This window comes from Lissotriton helveticus, chromosome 6 (assembly GCF_964261635.1).
Source record: "Lissotriton helveticus chromosome 6, aLisHel1.1, whole genome shotgun sequence".
NCBI classification, from domain to species: domain Eukaryota; kingdom Metazoa; phylum Chordata; class Amphibia; order Caudata; family Salamandridae; genus Lissotriton; species Lissotriton helveticus.
In genome coordinates, this window is record NC_136067.1 from 366,544,003 (window position 1) to 366,560,413 (window position 16,411).

Sequence of the window (16,411 nt, forward strand, 5' to 3'; positions counted from 1 at the left end):
TTTTTTATTTGTATTTTTTTTTCGTAAACCCGAAAAATTAATAAATGAATAAATAAATAACGCACGGCCCGGGTGCGGCAAATAAGTCAAATAAATACATGAATAAGGCAAGACACGGTGACCAGTTTGCTTTTATTCACACGCAAACACAATAGCGCCACTTTACAGGGTTTGGTAGTGGAGCGCTACTCTCGTTTTCTCGTCTATTTTTCAACAGCATTGTTTTCCCCGGGTGGGGAAGTGCACCATTCCTGGAGGTACTGCAATACCAGGTTGATGCGTGGAGTGGACAGAGCAAGCTCCTATTCCATCTCCCTGTTCCAAAAATCAATTTAATATATGGTCCCCAGATAGAGGACGTATCAGATATTAAACTGATAAGAACAGATACTACACTTGATCTTAGCCAAAAGGCCGAGAAGCGATAACCCGGGCCCATTCAGAATCAACGCCTCCCGAAGCAATCTACCTGGCTCACCCGGACTTGGCTCTTCCCTCGCACCGTCGCTGGCCGCCTTTCCGCCTCTTTTTCCGACTCCCAGCAAGGGCTCAGTATGTCTGGGTGGAAAGGAGGCCCCGGCCTCAGGCCTTCTCCCGGCTCCCAGAGTCCTCCTCGGCTGTCGCCTCATCAGGCGTCACTTAGCATACCCACGTTGTCCTCTTTCTAGAATTTGCATGCCCCGCCCCTTCCTGCGCACTGCTTCCAGACGGCTGGCCAGAAAGCCTGGCAGCCAGGGGATGCTGGGAATCAGCCCAGGATGCCCTGGACAGCTCCCTGACCGGATATGGCCGGCCCCTCACCCTCGCTTGCCGGGGACACTGCTCCCCTGCAGCCTAAGGCCTATAGATAAGGCTTGGCCGTTCGTGGCCGTTCGGGGACGGGCGGGGCGGGCAGAGAAGGAAAAGGACTCTGTATTTTTCTTCTTGCTCAGAGAAGCCAAGGGCAGTGTCCACTTCTCTGCCAGCCTGCATGCCAGCCAGCCTGCCTGCCTGCCTCCCTCCCTTCCTCCCTCCCTCCCACTGACTTGCTGGGAACCTTCTTCCATTCGTTCCCCAGTGAAATGGATCCAAAATCACTGAAAGTCTGCTGCTGGAAAAACAATCTTTTTCCGACGTTTGTCTCTTTTCAAAGTGCAGCGTCTGGATGGAGAAGGGGAGAAAAAAAGAAATAATTTTTTATTTGTATTTTTTTTTCGTAAACCCGAAAAATTAATAAATGAATAAATAAATAACGCACGGCCCGGGTGCGGCAAATAAGTCAAATAAATACATGAATAAGGCAAGACACGGTGACCAGTTTGCTTTTATTCACACGCAAACACAATAGCGCCACTTTACAGGGTTTGGTAGTGGAGCGCTACTCTCGTTTTCTCGTCTATTTTTCAACAGCATTGTTTTCCCCGGGTGGGGAAGTGCACCATTCCTGGAGGTACTGCAATACCAGGTTGATGCGTGGAGTGGACAGAGCAAGCTCCTATTCCATCTCCCTGTTCCAAAAATCAATTTAATATATGGTCCCCAGATAGAGGACGTATCAGATATTAAACTGATAAGAACAGATACTACACTTGATCTTAGCCAAAAGGCCGAGAAGCGATAACCCGGGCCCATTCAGAATCAACGCCTCCCGAAGCAATCTACCTGGCTCACCCGGACTTGGCTCTTCCCTCGCACCGTCGCTGGCCGCCTTTCCGCCTCTTTTTCCGACTCCCAGCAAGGGCTCAGTATGTCTGGGTGGAAAGGAGGCCCCGGCCTCAGGCCTTCTCCCGGCTCCCAGAGTCCTCCTCGGCTGTCGCCTCATCAGGCGTCACTTAGCATACCCACGTTGTCCTCTTTCTAGAATTTGCATGCCCCGCCCCTTCCTGCGCACTGCTTCCAGACGGCTGGCCAGAAAGCCTGGCAGCCAGGGGATGCTGGGAATCAGCCCAGGATGCCCTGGACAGCTCCCTGACCGGATATGGCCGGCCCCTCACCCTCGCTTGCCGGGGACACTGCTCCCCTGCAGCCTAAGGCCTATAGATAAGGCTTGGCCGTTCGTGGCCGTTCGGGGACGGGCGGGGCGGGCAGAGAAGGAAAAGGACTCTGTATTTTTCTTCTTGCTCAGAGAAGCCAAGGGCAGTGTCCACTTCTCTGCCAGCCTGCATGCCAGCCAGCCTGCCTGCCTGCCTCCCTCCCTTCCTCCCTCCCTCCCTCCCTCCCTCCCTCCCTCCCACTGACTTGCTGGGAACCTTCTTCCATTCGTTCCCCAGTGAAATGGATCCAAAATCACTGAAAGTCTGCTGCTGGAAAAACAATCTTTTTCCGACGTTTGTCTCTTTTCAAAGTGCAGCGTCTGGATGGAGAAGGGGAGAAAAAAAGAAATAATTTTTTATTTGTATTTTTTTTTCGTAAACCCGAAAAATTAATAAATAAATAAATAAATAACGCACGGCCCGGGTGCGGCAAATAAGTCAAATAAATACATGAATAAGGCAAGACACGGTGACCAGTTTGCTTTTATTCACACGCAAACACAATAGCGCCACTTTACAGGGTTTGGTAGTGGAGCGCTACTCTCGTTTTCTCGTCTATTTTTCAACAGCATTGTTTTCCCCGGGTGGGGAAGTGCACCATTCCTGGAGGTACTGCAATACCAGGTTGATGCGTGGAGTGGACAGAGCAAGCTCCTATTCCATCTCCCTGTTCCAAAAATCAATTTAATATATGGTCCCCAGATAGAGGACGTATCAGATATTAAACTGATAAGAACAGATACTACACTTGATCTTAGCCAAAAGGCCGAGAAGCGATAACCCGGGCCCATTCAGAATCAACGCCTCCCGAAGCAATCTACCTGGCTCACCCGGACTTGGCTCTTCCCTCGCACCGTCGCTGGCCGCCTTTCCGCCTCTTTTTCCGACTCCCAGCAAGGGCTCAGTATGTCTGGGTGGAAAGGAGGCCCCGGCCTCAGGCCTTCTCCCGGCTCCCAGAGTCCTCCTCGGCTGTCGCCTCATCAGGCGTCACTTAGCATACCCACGTTGTCCTCTTTCTAGAATTTGCATGCCCCGCCCCTTCCTGCGCACTGCTTCCAGACGGCTGGCCAGAAAGCCTGGCAGCCAGGGGATGCTGGGAATCAGCCCAGGATGCCCTGGACAGCTCCCTGACCGGATATGGCCGGCCCCTCACCCTCGCTTGCCGGGGACACTGCTCCCCTGCAGCCTAAGGCCTATAGATAAGGCTTGGCCGTTCGTGGCCGTTCGGGGACGGGCGGGGCGGGCAGAGAAGGAAAAGGACTCTGTATTTTTCTTCTTGCTCAGAGAAGCCAAGGGCAGTGTCCACTTCTCTGCCAGCCTGCATGCCAGCCAGCCTGCCTGCCTGCCTCCCTCCCTTCCTCCCTCCCTCCCACTGACTTGCTGGGAACCTTCTTCCATTCGTTCCCCAGTGAAATGGATCCAAAATCACTGAAAGTCTGCTGCTGGAAAAACAATCTTTTTCCGACGTTTGTCTCTTTTCAAAGTGCAGCGTCTGGATGGAGAAGGGGAGAAAAAAAGAAATAATTTTTTATTTGTATTTTTTTTTCGTAAACCCGAAAAATTAATAAATGAATAAATAAATAACGCACGGCCCGGGTGCGGCAAATAAGTCAAATAAATACATGAATAAGGCAAGACACGGTGACCAGTTTGCTTTTATTCACACGCAAACACAATAGCGCCACTTTACAGGGTTTGGTAGTGGAGCGCTACTCTCGTTTTCTCGTCTATTTTTCAACAGCATTGTTTTCCCCGGGTGGGGAAGTGCACCATTCCTGGAGGTACTGCAATACCAGGTTGATGCGTGGAGTGGACAGAGCAAGCTCCTATTCCATCTCCCTGTTCCAAAAATCAATTTAATATATGGTCCCCAGATAGAGGACGTATCAGATATTAAACTGATAAGAACAGATACTACACTTGATCTTAGCCAAAAGGCCGAGAAGCGATAACCCGGGCCCATTCAGAATCAACGCCTCCCGAAGCAATCTACCTGGCTCACCCGGACTTGGCTCTTCCCTCGCACCGTCGCTGGCCGCCTTTCCGCCTCTTTTTCCGACTCCCAGCAAGGGCTCAGTATGTCTGGGTGGAAAGGAGGCCCCGGCCTCAGGCCTTCTCCCGGCTCCCAGAGTCCTCCTCGGCTGTCGCCTCATCAGGCGTCACTTAGCATACCCACGTTGTCCTCTTTCTAGAATTTGCATGCCCCGCCCCTTCCTGCGCACTGCTTCCAGACGGCTGGCCAGAAAGACTGGCAGCCAGGGGATGCTGGGAATCAGCCCAGGATGCCCTGGACAGCTCCCTGACCGGATATGGCCGGCCCCTCACCCTCGCTTGCCGGGGACACTGCTCCCCTGCAGCCTAAGGCCTATAGATAAGGCTTGGCCGTTCGTGGCCGTTCGGGGACGGGCGGGGCGGGCAGAGAAGGAAAAGGACTCTGTATTTTTCTTCTTGCTCAGAGAAGCCAAGGGCAGTGTCCACTTCTCTGCCAGCCTGCATGCCAGCCAGCCTGCCTGCCTGCCTCCCTCCCTCCCTCCCTCCCTCCCTCCCTCCCTCCCTCCCACTGACTTGCTGGGAACCTTCTTCCATTCGTTCCCCAGTGAAATGGATCCAAAATCACTGAAAGTCTGCTGCTGGAAAAACAATCTTTTTCCGACGTTTGTCTCTTTTCAAAGTGCAGCGTCTGGATGGAGAAGGGGAGAAAAAAAGAAATAATTTTTTATTTGTATTTTTTTTCTCGTAAACCCGAAAAATTAATAAATGAATAAATAAATAACGCACGGCCCGGGTGCGGCAAATAAGTCAAATAAATACATGAATAAGGCAAGACACGGTGACCAGTTTGCTTTTATTCACACGCAAACACAATAGCGCCACTTTACAGGGTTTGGTAGTGGAGCGCTACTCTCGTTTTCTCGTCTATTTTTCAACAGCATTGTTTTCCCCGGGTGGGGAAGTGCACCATTCCTGGAGGTACTGCAATACCAGGTTGATGCGTGGAGTGGACAGAGCAAGCTCCTATTCCATCTCCCTGTTCCAAAAATCAATTTAATATATGGTCCCCAGATAGAGGACGTATCAGATATTAAACTGATAAGAACAGATACTACACTTGATCTTAGCCAAAAGGCCGAGAAGCGATAACCCGGGCCCATTCAGAATCAACGCCTCCCGAAGCAATCTACCTGGCTCACCCGGACTTGGCTCTTCCCTCGCACCGTCGCTGGCCGCCTTTCCGCCTCTTTTTCCGACTCCCAGCAAGGGCTCAGTATGTCTGGGTGGAAAGGAGGCCCCGGCCTCAGGCCTTCTCCCGGCTCCCAGAGTCCTCCTCGGCTGTCGCCTCATCAGGCGTCACTTAGCATACCCACGTTGTCCTCTTTCTAGAATTTGCATGCCCCGCCCCTTCCTGCGCACTGCTTCCAGACGGCTGGCCAGAAAGCCTGGCAGCCAGGGGATGCTGGGAATCAGCCCAGGATGCCCTGGACAGCTCCCTGACCGGATATGGCCGGCCCCTCACCCTCGCTTGCCGGGGACACTGCTCCCCTGCAGCCTAAGGCCTATAGATAAGGCTTGGCCGTTCGTGGCCGTTCGGGGACGGGCGGGGCGGGCAGAGAAGGAAAAGGACTCTGTATTTTTCTTCTTGCTCAGAGAAGCCAAGGGCAGTGTCCACTTCTCTGCCAGCCTGCATGCCAGCCAGCCTGCCTGCCTGCCTCCCTCCCTTCCTCCCTCCCTCCCACTGACTTGCTGGGAACCTTCTTCCATTCGTTCCCCAGTGAAATGGATCCAAAATCACTGAAAGTCTGCTGCTGGAAAAACAATCTTTTTCCGACGTTTGTCTCTTTTCAAAGTGCAGCGTCTGGATGGAGAAGGGGAGAAAAAAAGAAATAATTTTTTATTTGTATTTTTTTTTCGTAAACCCGAAAAATTAATAAATGAATAAATAAATAACGCACGGCCCGGGTGCGGCAAATAAGTCAAATAAATACATGAATAAGGCAAGACACGGTGACCAGTTTGCTTTTATTCACACGCAAACACAATAGCGCCACTTTACAGGGTTTGGTAGTGGAGCGCTACTCTCGTTTTCTCGTCTATTTTTCAACAGCATTGTTTTCCCCGGGTGGGGAAGTGCACCATTCCTGGAGGTACTGCAATACCAGGTTGATGCGTGGAGTGGACAGAGCAAGCTCCTATTCCATCTCCCTGTTCCAAAAATCAATTTAATATATGGTCCCCAGATAGAGGACGTATCAGATATTAAACTGATAAGAACAGATACTACACTTGATCTTAGCCAAAAGGCCGAGAAGCGATAACCCGGGCCCATTCAGAATCAACGCCTCCCGAAGCAATCTACCTGGCTCACCCGGACTTGGCTCTTCCCTCGCACCGTCGCTGGCCGCCTTTCCGCCTCTTTTTCCGACTCCCAGCAAGGGCTCAGTATGTCTGGGTGGAAAGGAGGCCCCGGCCTCAGGCCTTCTCCCGGCTCCCAGAGTCCTCCTCGGCTGTCGCCTCATCAGGCGTCACTTAGCATACCCACGTTGTCCTCTTTCTAGAATTTGCATGCCCCGCCCCTTCCTGCGCACTGCTTCCAGACGGCTGGCCAGAAAGACTGGCAGCCAGGGGATGCTGGGAATCAGCCCAGGATGCCCTGGACAGCTCCCTGACCGGATATGGCCGGCCCCTCACCCTCGCTTGCCGGGGACACTGCTCCCCTGCAGCCTAAGGCCTATAGATAAGGCTTGGCCGTTCGTGGCCGTTCGGGGACGGGCGGGGCGGGCAGAGAAGGAAAAGGACTCTGTATTTTTCTTCTTGCTCAGAGAAGCCAAGGGCAGTGTCCACTTCTCTGCCAGCCTGCATGCCAGCCAGCCTGCCTGCCTGCCTCCCTCCCTCCCTCCCTCCCTCCCTCCCTCCCACTGACTTGCTGGGAACCTTCTTCCATTCGTTCCCCAGTGAAATGGATCCAAAATCACTGAAAGTCTGCTGCTGGAAAAACAATCTTTTTCCGACGTTTGTCTCTTTTCAAAGTGCAGCGTCTGGATGGAGAAGGGGAGAAAAAAAGAAATAATTTTTTATTTGTATTTTTTTTCTCGTAAACCCGAAAAATTAATAAATGAATAAATAAATAACGCACGGCCCGGGTGCGGCAAATAAGTCAAATAAATACATGAATAAGGCAAGACACGGTGACCAGTTTGCTTTTATTCACACGCAAACACAATAGCGCCACTTTACAGGGTTTGGTAGTGGAGCGCTACTCTCGTTTTCTCGTCTATTTTTCAACAGCATTGTTTTCCCCGGGTGGGGAAGTGCACCATTCCTGGAGGTACTGCAATACCAGGTTGATGCGTGGAGTGGACAGAGCAAGCTCCTATTCCATCTCCCTGTTCCAAAAATCAATTTAATATATGGTCCCCAGATAGAGGACGTATCAGATATTAAACTGATAAGAACAGATACTACACTTGATCTTAGCCAAAAGGCCGAGAAGCGATAACCCGGGCCCATTCAGAATCAACGCCTCCCGAAGCAATCTACCTGGCTCACCCGGACTTGGCTCTTCCCTCGCACCGTCGCTGGCCGCCTTTCCGCCTCTTTTTCCGACTCCCAGCAAGGGCTCAGTATGTCTGGGTGGAAAGGAGGCCCCGGCCTCAGGCCTTCTCCCGGCTCCCAGAGTCCTCCTCGGCTGTCGCCTCATCAGGCGTCACTTAGCATACCCACGTTGTCCTCTTTCTAGAATTTGCATGCCCCGCCCCTTCCTGCGCACTGCTTCCAGACGGCTGGCCAGAAAGCCTGGCAGCCAGGGGATGCTGGGAATCAGCCCAGGATGCCCTGGACAGCTCCCTGACCGGATATGGCCGGCCCCTCACCCTCGCTTGCCGGGGACACTGCTCCCCTGCAGCCTAAGGCCTATAGATAAGGCTTGGCCGTTCGTGGCCGTTCGGGGACGGGCGGGGCGGGCAGAGAAGGAAAAGGACTCTGTATTTTTCTTCTTGCTCAGAGAAGCCAAGGGCAGTGTCCACTTCTCTGCCAGCCTGCATGCCAGCCAGCCTGCCTGCCTGCCTCCCTCCCTCCCTCCCACTGACTTGCTGGGAACCTTCTTCCATTCGTTCCCCAGTGAAATGGATCCAAAATCACTGAAAGTCTGCTGCTGGAAAAACAATCTTTTTCCGACGTTTGTCTCTTTTCAAAGTGCAGCGTCTGGATGGAGAAGGGGAGAAAAAAAGAAATAATTTTTTATTTGTATTTTTTTTTCGTAAACCCGAAAAATTAATAAATGAATAAATAAATAACGCACGGCCCGGGTGCGGCAAATAAGTCAAATAAATACATGAATAAGGCAAGACACGGTGACCAGTTTGCTTTTATTCACACGCAAACACAATAGCGCCACTTTACAGGGTTTGGTAGTGGAGCGCTACTCTCGTTTTCTCGTCTATTTTTCAACAGCATTGTTTTCCCCGGGTGGGGAAGTGCACCATTCCTGGAGGTACTGCAATACCAGGTTGATGCGTGGAGTGGACAGAGCAAGCTCCTATTCCATCTCCCTGTTCCAAAAATCAATTTAATATATGGTCCCCAGATAGAGGACGTATCAGATATTAAACTGATAAGAACAGATACTACACTTGATCTTAGCCAAAAGGCCGAGAAGCGATAACCCGGGCCCATTCAGAATCAACGCCTCCCGAAGCAATCTACCTGGCTCACCCGGACTTGGCTCTTCCCTCGCACCGTCGCTGGCCGCCTTTCCGCCTCTTTTTCCGACTCCCAGCAAGGGCTCAGTATGTCTGGGTGGAAAGGAGGCCCCGGCCTCAGGCCTTCTCCCGGCTCCCAGAGTCCTCCTCGGCTGTCGCCTCATCAGGCGTCACTTAGCATACCCACGTTGTCCTCTTTCTAGAATTTGCATGCCCCGCCCCTTCCTGCGCACTGCTTCCAGACGGCTGGCCAGAAAGCCTGGCAGCCAGGGGATGCTGGGAATCAGCCCAGGATGCCCTGGACAGCTCCCTGACCGGATATGGCCGGCCCCTCACCCTCGCTTGCCGGGGACACTGCTCCCCTGCAGCCTAAGGCCTATAGATAAGGCTTGGCCGTTCGTGGCCGTTCGGGGACGGGCGGGGCGGGCAGAGAAGGAAAAGGACTCTGTATTTTTCTTCTTGCTCAGAGAAGCCAAGGGCAGTGTCCACTTCTCTGCCAGCCTGCATGCCAGCCAGCCTGCCTGCCTGCCTCCCTCCCTTCCTCCCTCCCTCCCACTGACTTGCTGGGAACCTTCTTCCATTCGTTCCCCAGTGAAATGGATCCAAAATCACTGAAAGTCTGCTGCTGGAAAAACAATCTTTTTCCGACGTTTGTCTCTTTTCAAAGTGCAGCGTCTGGATGGAGAAGGGGAGAAAAAAAGAAATAATTTTTTATTTGTATTTTTTTTTCGTAAACCCGAAAAATTAATAAATGAATAAATAAATAACGCACGGCCCGGGTGCGGCAAATAAGTCAAATAAATACATGAATAAGGCAAGACACGGTGACCAGTTTGCTTTTATTCACACGCAAACACAATAGCGCCACTTTACAGGGTTTGGTAGTGGAGCGCTACTCTCGTTTTCTCGTCTATTTTTCAACAGCATTGTTTTCCCCGGGTGGGGAAGTGCACCATTCCTGGAGGTACTGCAATACCAGGTTGATGCGTGGAGTGGACAGAGCAAGCTCCTATTCCATCTCCCTGTTCCAAAAATCAATTTAATATATGGTCCCCAGATAGAGGACGTATCAGATATTAAACTGATAAGAACAGATACTACACTTGATCTTAGCCAAAAGGCCGAGAAGCGATAACCCGGGCCCATTCAGAATCAACGCCTCCCGAAGCAATCTACCTGGCTCACCCGGACTTGGCTCTTCCCTCGCACCGTCGCTGGCCGCCTTTCCGCCTCTTTTTCCGACTCCCAGCAAGGGCTCAGTATGTCTGGGTGGAAAGGAGGCCCCGGCCTCAGGCCTTCTCCCGGCTCCCAGAGTCCTCCTCGGCTGTCGCCTCATCAGGCGTCACTTAGCATACCCACGTTGTCCTCTTTCTAGAATTTGCATGCCCCGCCCCTTCCTGCGCACTGCTTCCAGACGGCTGGCCAGAAAGCCTGGCAGCCAGGGGATGCTGGGAATCAGCCCAGGATGCCCTGGACAGCTCCCTGACCGGATATGGCCGGCCCCTCACCCTCGCTTGCCGGGGACACTGCTCCCCTGCAGCCTAAGGCCTATAGATAAGGCTTGGCCGTTCGTGGCCGTTCGGGGACGGGCGGGGCGGGCAGAGAAGGAAAAGGACTCTGTATTTTTCTTCTTGCTCAGAGAAGCCAAGGGCAGTGTCCACTTCTCTGCCAGCCTGCATGCCAGCCAGCCTGCCTGCCTGCCTCCCTCCCTCCCTCCCACTGACTTGCTGGGAACCTTCTTCCATTCGTTCCCCAGTGAAATGGATCCAAAATCACTGAAAGTCTGCTGCTGGAAAAACAATCTTTTTCCGACGTTTGTCTCTTTTCAAAGTGCAGCGTCTGGATGGAGAAGGGGAGAAAAAAAGAAATAATTTTTTATTTGTATTTTTTTTTCGTAAACCCGAAAAATTAATAAATGAATAAATAAATAACGCACGGCCCGGGTGCGGCAAATAAGTCAAATAAATACATGAATAAGGCAAGACACGGTGACCAGTTTGCTTTTATTCACACGCAAACACAATAGCGCCACTTTACAGGGTTTGGTAGTGGAGCGCTACTCTCGTTTTCTCGTCTATTTTTCAACAGCATTGTTTTCCCCGGGTGGGGAAGTGCACCATTCCTGGAGGTACTGCAATACCAGGTTGATGCGTGGAGTGGACAGAGCAAGCTCCTATTCCATCTCCCTGTTCCAAAAATCAATTTAATATATGGTCCCCAGATAGAGGACGTATCAGATATTAAACTGATAAGAACAGATACTACACTTGATCTTAGCCAAAAGGCCGAGAAGCGATAACCCGGGCCCATTCAGAATCAACGCCTCCCGAAGCAATCTACCTGGCTCACCCGGACTTGGCTCTTCCCTCGCACCGTCGCTGGCCGCCTTTCCGCCTCTTTTTCCGACTCCCAGCAAGGGCTCAGTATGTCTGGGTGGAAAGGAGGCCCCGGCCTCAGGCCTTCTCCCGGCTCCCAGAGTCCTCCTCGGCTGTCGCCTCATCAGGCGTCACTTAGCATACCCACGTTGTCCTCTTTCTAGAATTTGCATGCCCCGCCCCTTCCTGCGCACTGCTTCCAGACGGCTGGCCAGAAAGCCTGGCAGCCAGGGGATGCTGGGAATCAGCCCAGGATGCCCTGGACAGCTCCCTGACCGGATATGGCCGGCCCCTCACCCTCGCTTGCCGGGGACACTGCTCCCCTGCAGCCTAAGGCCTATAGATAAGGCTTGGCCGTTCGTGGCCGTTCGGGGACGGGCGGGGCGGGCAGAGAAGGAAAAGGACTCTGTATTTTTCTTCTTGCTCAGAGAAGCCAAGGGCAGTGTCCACTTCTCTGCCAGCCTGCATGCCAGCCAGCCTGCCTGCCTGCCTCCCTCCCTTCCTCCCTCCCTCCCACTGACTTGCTGGGAACCTTCTTCCATTCGTTCCCCAGTGAAATGGATCCAAAATCACTGAAAGTCTGCTGCTGGAAAAACAATCTTTTTCCGACGTTTGTCTCTTTTCAAAGTGCAGCGTCTGGATGGAGAAGGGGAGAAAAAAAGAAATAATTTTTTATTTGTATTTTTTTTTCGTAAACCCGAAAAATTAATAAATGAATAAATAAATAACGCACGGCCCGGGTGCGGCAAATAAGTCAAATAAATACATGAATAAGGCAAGACACGGTGACCAGTTTGCTTTTATTCACACGCAAACACAATAGCGCCACTTTACAGGGTTTGGTAGTGGAGCGCTACTCTCGTTTTCTCGTCTATTTTTCAACAGCATTGTTTTCCCCGGGTGGGGAAGTGCACCATTCCTGGAGGTACTGCAATACCAGGTTGATGCGTGGAGTGGACAGAGCAAGCTCCTATTCCATCTCCCTGTTCCAAAAATCAATTTAATATATGGTCCCCAGATAGAGGACGTATCAGATATTAAACTGATAAGAACAGATACTACACTTGATCTTAGCCAAAAGGCCGAGAAGCGATAACCCGGGCCCATTCAGAATCAACGCCTCCCGAAGCAATCTACCTGGCTCACCCGGACTTGGCTCTTCCCTCGCACCGTCGCTGGCCGCCTTTCCGCCTCTTTTTCCGACTCCCAGCAAGGGCTCAGTATGTCTGGGTGGAAAGGAGGCCCCGGCCTCAGGCCTTCTCCCGGCTCCCAGAGTCCTCCTCGGCTGTCGCCTCATCAGGCGTCACTTAGCATACCCACGTTGTCCTCTTTCTAGAATTTGCATGCCCCGCCCCTTCCTGCGCACTGCTTCCAGACGGCTGGCCAGAAAGCCTGGCAGCCAGGGGATGCTGGGAATCAGCCCAGGATGCCCTGGACAGCTCCCTGACCGGATATGGCCGGCCCCTCACCCTCGCTTGCCGGGGACACTGCTCCCCTGCAGCCTAAGGCCTATAGATAAGGCTTGGCCGTTCGTGGCCGTTCGGGGACGGGCGGGGCGGGCAGAGAAGGAAAAGGACTCTGTATTTTTCTTCTTGCTCAGAGAAGCCAAGGGCAGTGTCCACTTCTCTGCCAGCCTGCATGCCAGCCAGCCTGCCTGCCTGCCTCCCTCCCTTCCTCCCTCCCTCCCTCCCTCCCTCCCTCCCTCCCACTGACTTGCTGGGAACCTTCTTCCATTCGTTCCCCAGTGAAATGGATCCAAAATCACTGAAAGTCTGCTGCTGGAAAAACAATCTTTTTCCGACGTTTGTCTCTTTTCAAAGTGCAGCGTCTGGATGGAGAAGGGGAGAAAAAAAGAAATAATTTTTTATTTGTATTTTTTTTTCGTAAACCCGAAAAATTAATAAATAAATAAATAAATAACGCACGGCCCGGGTGCGGCAAATAAGTCAAATAAATACATGAATAAGGCAAGACACGGTGACCAGTTTGCTTTTATTCACACGCAAACACAATAGCGCCACTTTACAGGGTTTGGTAGTGGAGCGCTACTCTCGTTTTCTCGTCTATTTTTCAACAGCATTGTTTTCCCCGGGTGGGGAAGTGCACCATTCCTGGAGGTACTGCAATACCAGGTTGATGCGTGGAGTGGACAGAGCAAGCTCCTATTCCATCTCCCTGTTCCAAAAATCAATTTAATATATGGTCCCCAGATAGAGGACGTATCAGATATTAAACTGATAAGAACAGATACTACACTTGATCTTAGCCAAAAGGCCGAGAAGCGATAACCCGGGCCCATTCAGAATCAACGCCTCCCGAAGCAATCTACCTGGCTCACCCGGACTTGGCTCTTCCCTCGCACCGTCGCTGGCCGCCTTTCCGCCTCTTTTTCCGACTCCCAGCAAGGGCTCAGTATGTCTGGGTGGAAAGGAGGCCCCGGCCTCAGGCCTTCTCCCGGCTCCCAGAGTCCTCCTCGGCTGTCGCCTCATCAGGCGTCACTTAGCATACCCACGTTGTCCTCTTTCTAGAATTTGCATGCCCCGCCCCTTCCTGCGCACTGCTTCCAGACGGCTGGCCAGAAAGCCTGGCAGCCAGGGGATGCTGGGAATCAGCCCAGGATGCCCTGGACAGCTCCCTGACCGGATATGGCCGGCCCCTCACCCTCGCTTGCCGGGGACACTGCTCCCCTGCAGCCTAAGGCCTATAGATAAGGCTTGGCCGTTCGTGGCCGTTCGGGGACGGGCGGGGCGGGCAGAGAAGGAAAAGGACTCTGTATTTTTCTTCTTGCTCAGAGAAGCCAAGGGCAGTGTCCACTTCTCTGCCAGCCTGCATGCCAGCCAGCCTGCCTGCCTGCCTCCCTCCCTTCCTCCCTCCCTCCCACTGACTTGCTGGGAACCTTCTTCCATTCGTTCCCCAGTGAAATGGATCCAAAATCACTGAAAGTCTGCTGCTGGAAAAACAATCTTTTTCCGACGTTTGTCTCTTTTCAAAGTGCAGCGTCTGGATGGAGAAGGGGAGAAAAAAAGAAATAATTTTTTATTTGTATTTTTTTTCTCGTAAACCCGAAAAATTAATAAATGAATAAATAAATAACGCACGGCCCGGGTGCGGCAAATAAGTCAAATAAATACATGAATAAGGCAAGACACGGTGACCAGTTTGCTTTTATTCACACGCAAACACAATAGCGCCACTTTACAGGGTTTGGTAGTGGAGCGCTACTCTCGTTTTCTCGTCTATTTTTCAACAGCATTGTTTTCCCCGGGTGGGGAAGTGCACCATTCCTGGAGGTACTGCAATACCAGGTTGATGCGTGGAGTGGACAGAGCAAGCTCCTATTCCATCTCCCTGTTCCAAAAATCAATTTAATATATGGTCCCCAGATAGAGGACGTATCAGATATTAAACTGATAAGAACAGATACTACACTTGATCTTAGCCAAAAGGCCGAGAAGCGATAACCCGGGCCCATTCAGAATCAACGCCTCCCGAAGCAATCTACCTGGCTCACCCGGACTTGGCTCTTCCCTCGCACCGTCGCTGGCCGCCTTTCCGCCTCTTTTTCCGACTCCCAGCAAGGGCTCAGTATGTCTGGGTGGAAAGGAGGCCCCGGCCTCAGGCCTTCTCCCGGCTCCCAGAGTCCTCCTCGGCTGTCGCCTCATCAGGCGTCACTTAGCATACCCACGTTGTCCTCTTTCTAGAATTTGCATGCCCCGCCCCTTCCTGCGCACTGCTTCCAGACGGCTGGCCAGAAAGCCTGGCAGCCAGGGGATGCTGGGAATCAGCCCAGGATGCCCTGGACAGCTCCCTGACCGGATATGGCCGGCCCCTCACCCTCGCTTGCCGGGGACACTGCTCCCCTGCAGCCTAAGGCCTATAGATAAGGCTTGGCCGTTCGTGGCCGTTCGGGGACGGGCGGGGCGGGCAGAGAAGGAAAAGGACTCTGTATTTTTCTTCTTGCTCAGAGAAGCCAAGGGCAGTGTCCACTTCTCTGCCAGCCTGCATGCCAGCCAGCCTGCCTGCCTGCCTCCCTCCCTCCCTCCCACTGACTTGCTGGGAACCTTCTTCCATTCGTTCCCCAGTGAAATGGATCCAAAATCACTGAAAGTCTGCTGCTGGAAAAACAATCTTTTTCCGACGTTTGTCTCTTTTCAAAGTGCAGCGTCTGGATGGAGAAGGGGAGAAAAAAAGAAATAATTTTTTATTTGTATTTTTTTTTCGTAAACCCGAAAAATTAATAAATGAATAAATAAATAACGCACGGCCCGGGTGCGGCAAATAAGTCAAATAAATACATGAATAAGGCAAGACACGGTGACCAGTTTGCTTTTATTCACACGCAAACACAATAGCGCCACTTTACAGGGTTTGGTAGTGGAGCGCTACTCTCGTTTTCTCGTCTATTTTTCAACAGCATTGTTTTCCCCGGGTGGGGAAGTGCACCATTCCTGGAGGTACTGCAATACCAGGTTGATGCGTGGAGTGGACAGAGCAAGCTCCTATTCCATCTCCCTGTTCCAAAAATCAATTTAATATATGGTCCCCAGATAGAGGACGTATCAGATATTAAACTGATAAGAACAGATACTACACTTGATCTTAGCCAAAAGGCCGAGAAGCGATAACCCGGGCCCATTCAGAATCAACGCCTCCCGAAGCAATCTACCTGGCTCACCCGGACTTGGCTCTTCCCTCGCACCGTCGCTGGCCGCCTTTCCGCCTCTTTTTCCGACTCCCAGCAAGGGCTCAGTATGTCTGGGTGGAAAGGAGGCCCCGGCCTCAGGCCTTCTCCCGGCTCCCAGAGTCCTCCTCGGCTGTCGCCTCATCAGGCGTCACTTAGCATACCCACGTTGTCCTCTTTCTAGAATTTGCATGCCCCGCCCCTTCCTGCGCACTGCTTCCAGACGGCTGGCCAGAAAGCCTGGCAGCCAGGGGATGCTGGGAATCAGCCCAGGATGCCCTGGACAGCTCCCTGACCGGATATGGCCGGCCCCTCACCCTCGCTTGCCGGGGACACTGCTCCCCTGCAGCCTAAGGCCTATAGATAAGGCTTGGCCGTTCGTGGCCGTTCGGGGACGGGCGGGGCGGGCAGAGAAGGAAAAGGACTCTGTATTTTTCTTCTTGCTCAGAGAAGCCAAGGGCAGTGTCCACTTCTCTGCCAGCCTGCATGCCAGCCAGCCTGCCTGCCTGCCTCCCTCCCTTCCTCCCTCCCTCCCACTGACTTGCTGGGAACCTTCTTCCATTCGTTCCCCAGTGAAATGGATCCAAAATCACTGAAAGTCTGCTGCTGGAAAAACAATCTTTTTCCGACGTTTGTCTCTTTTCAAAG

The 16,411-nt window shown here is 52.3% G+C and overlaps 14 non-coding genes across 14 annotated transcripts; all 14 read right to left on the bottom strand.

The window, feature by feature from the left end:
* Positions 1 to 235: 235 nt before the first annotated feature.
* LOC144765782 (U2 spliceosomal RNA) lies at positions 236 to 426 on the bottom strand. The gene has a single exon (XR_013597646.1). It is a non-coding gene; the product is annotated as a U2 spliceosomal RNA (small nuclear RNA).
* Positions 427 to 1,407: 981 nt separating this feature from the next.
* Positions 1,408 to 1,598, bottom strand: LOC144765783 (U2 spliceosomal RNA). Its single transcript, XR_013597647.1, has one exon. It is a non-coding gene; the product is annotated as a U2 spliceosomal RNA (small nuclear RNA).
* Positions 1,599 to 2,599: 1,001 nt separating this feature from the next.
* Positions 2,600 to 2,790, bottom strand: LOC144765784 (U2 spliceosomal RNA). Its single transcript, XR_013597648.1, has one exon. It is a non-coding gene; the product is annotated as a U2 spliceosomal RNA (small nuclear RNA).
* Positions 2,791 to 3,771: 981 nt separating this feature from the next.
* On the bottom strand, positions 3,772 to 3,962 carry LOC144765785 (U2 spliceosomal RNA). The gene has a single exon (XR_013597649.1). It is a non-coding gene; the product is annotated as a U2 spliceosomal RNA (small nuclear RNA).
* Positions 3,963 to 4,960: 998 nt separating this feature from the next.
* On the bottom strand, positions 4,961 to 5,151 carry LOC144765786 (U2 spliceosomal RNA). Its single transcript, XR_013597650.1, has one exon. It is a non-coding gene; the product is annotated as a U2 spliceosomal RNA (small nuclear RNA).
* A 981-nt stretch (positions 5,152 to 6,132) lies between these two features.
* LOC144765787 (U2 spliceosomal RNA) lies at positions 6,133 to 6,323 on the bottom strand. Its single transcript, XR_013597651.1, has one exon. It is a non-coding gene; the product is annotated as a U2 spliceosomal RNA (small nuclear RNA).
* Positions 6,324 to 7,313: 990 nt separating this feature from the next.
* Positions 7,314 to 7,504, bottom strand: LOC144765788 (U2 spliceosomal RNA). The gene has a single exon (XR_013597652.1). It is a non-coding gene; the product is annotated as a U2 spliceosomal RNA (small nuclear RNA).
* A 973-nt stretch (positions 7,505 to 8,477) lies between these two features.
* On the bottom strand, positions 8,478 to 8,668 carry LOC144765789 (U2 spliceosomal RNA). Its single transcript, XR_013597653.1, has one exon. It is a non-coding gene; the product is annotated as a U2 spliceosomal RNA (small nuclear RNA).
* A 981-nt stretch (positions 8,669 to 9,649) lies between these two features.
* LOC144765790 (U2 spliceosomal RNA) lies at positions 9,650 to 9,840 on the bottom strand. The gene has a single exon (XR_013597654.1). It is a non-coding gene; the product is annotated as a U2 spliceosomal RNA (small nuclear RNA).
* A 973-nt stretch (positions 9,841 to 10,813) lies between these two features.
* Positions 10,814 to 11,004, bottom strand: LOC144765791 (U2 spliceosomal RNA). The gene has a single exon (XR_013597655.1). It is a non-coding gene; the product is annotated as a U2 spliceosomal RNA (small nuclear RNA).
* Positions 11,005 to 11,985: 981 nt separating this feature from the next.
* Positions 11,986 to 12,176, bottom strand: LOC144765792 (U2 spliceosomal RNA). Its single transcript, XR_013597656.1, has one exon. It is a non-coding gene; the product is annotated as a U2 spliceosomal RNA (small nuclear RNA).
* A 1,001-nt stretch (positions 12,177 to 13,177) lies between these two features.
* LOC144765793 (U2 spliceosomal RNA) lies at positions 13,178 to 13,368 on the bottom strand. Its single transcript, XR_013597657.1, has one exon. It is a non-coding gene; the product is annotated as a U2 spliceosomal RNA (small nuclear RNA).
* A 982-nt stretch (positions 13,369 to 14,350) lies between these two features.
* Positions 14,351 to 14,541, bottom strand: LOC144765794 (U2 spliceosomal RNA). The gene has a single exon (XR_013597658.1). It is a non-coding gene; the product is annotated as a U2 spliceosomal RNA (small nuclear RNA).
* Positions 14,542 to 15,514: 973 nt separating this feature from the next.
* On the bottom strand, positions 15,515 to 15,705 carry LOC144765795 (U2 spliceosomal RNA). The gene has a single exon (XR_013597659.1). It is a non-coding gene; the product is annotated as a U2 spliceosomal RNA (small nuclear RNA).
* Positions 15,706 to 16,411: the final 706 nt, after the last annotated feature.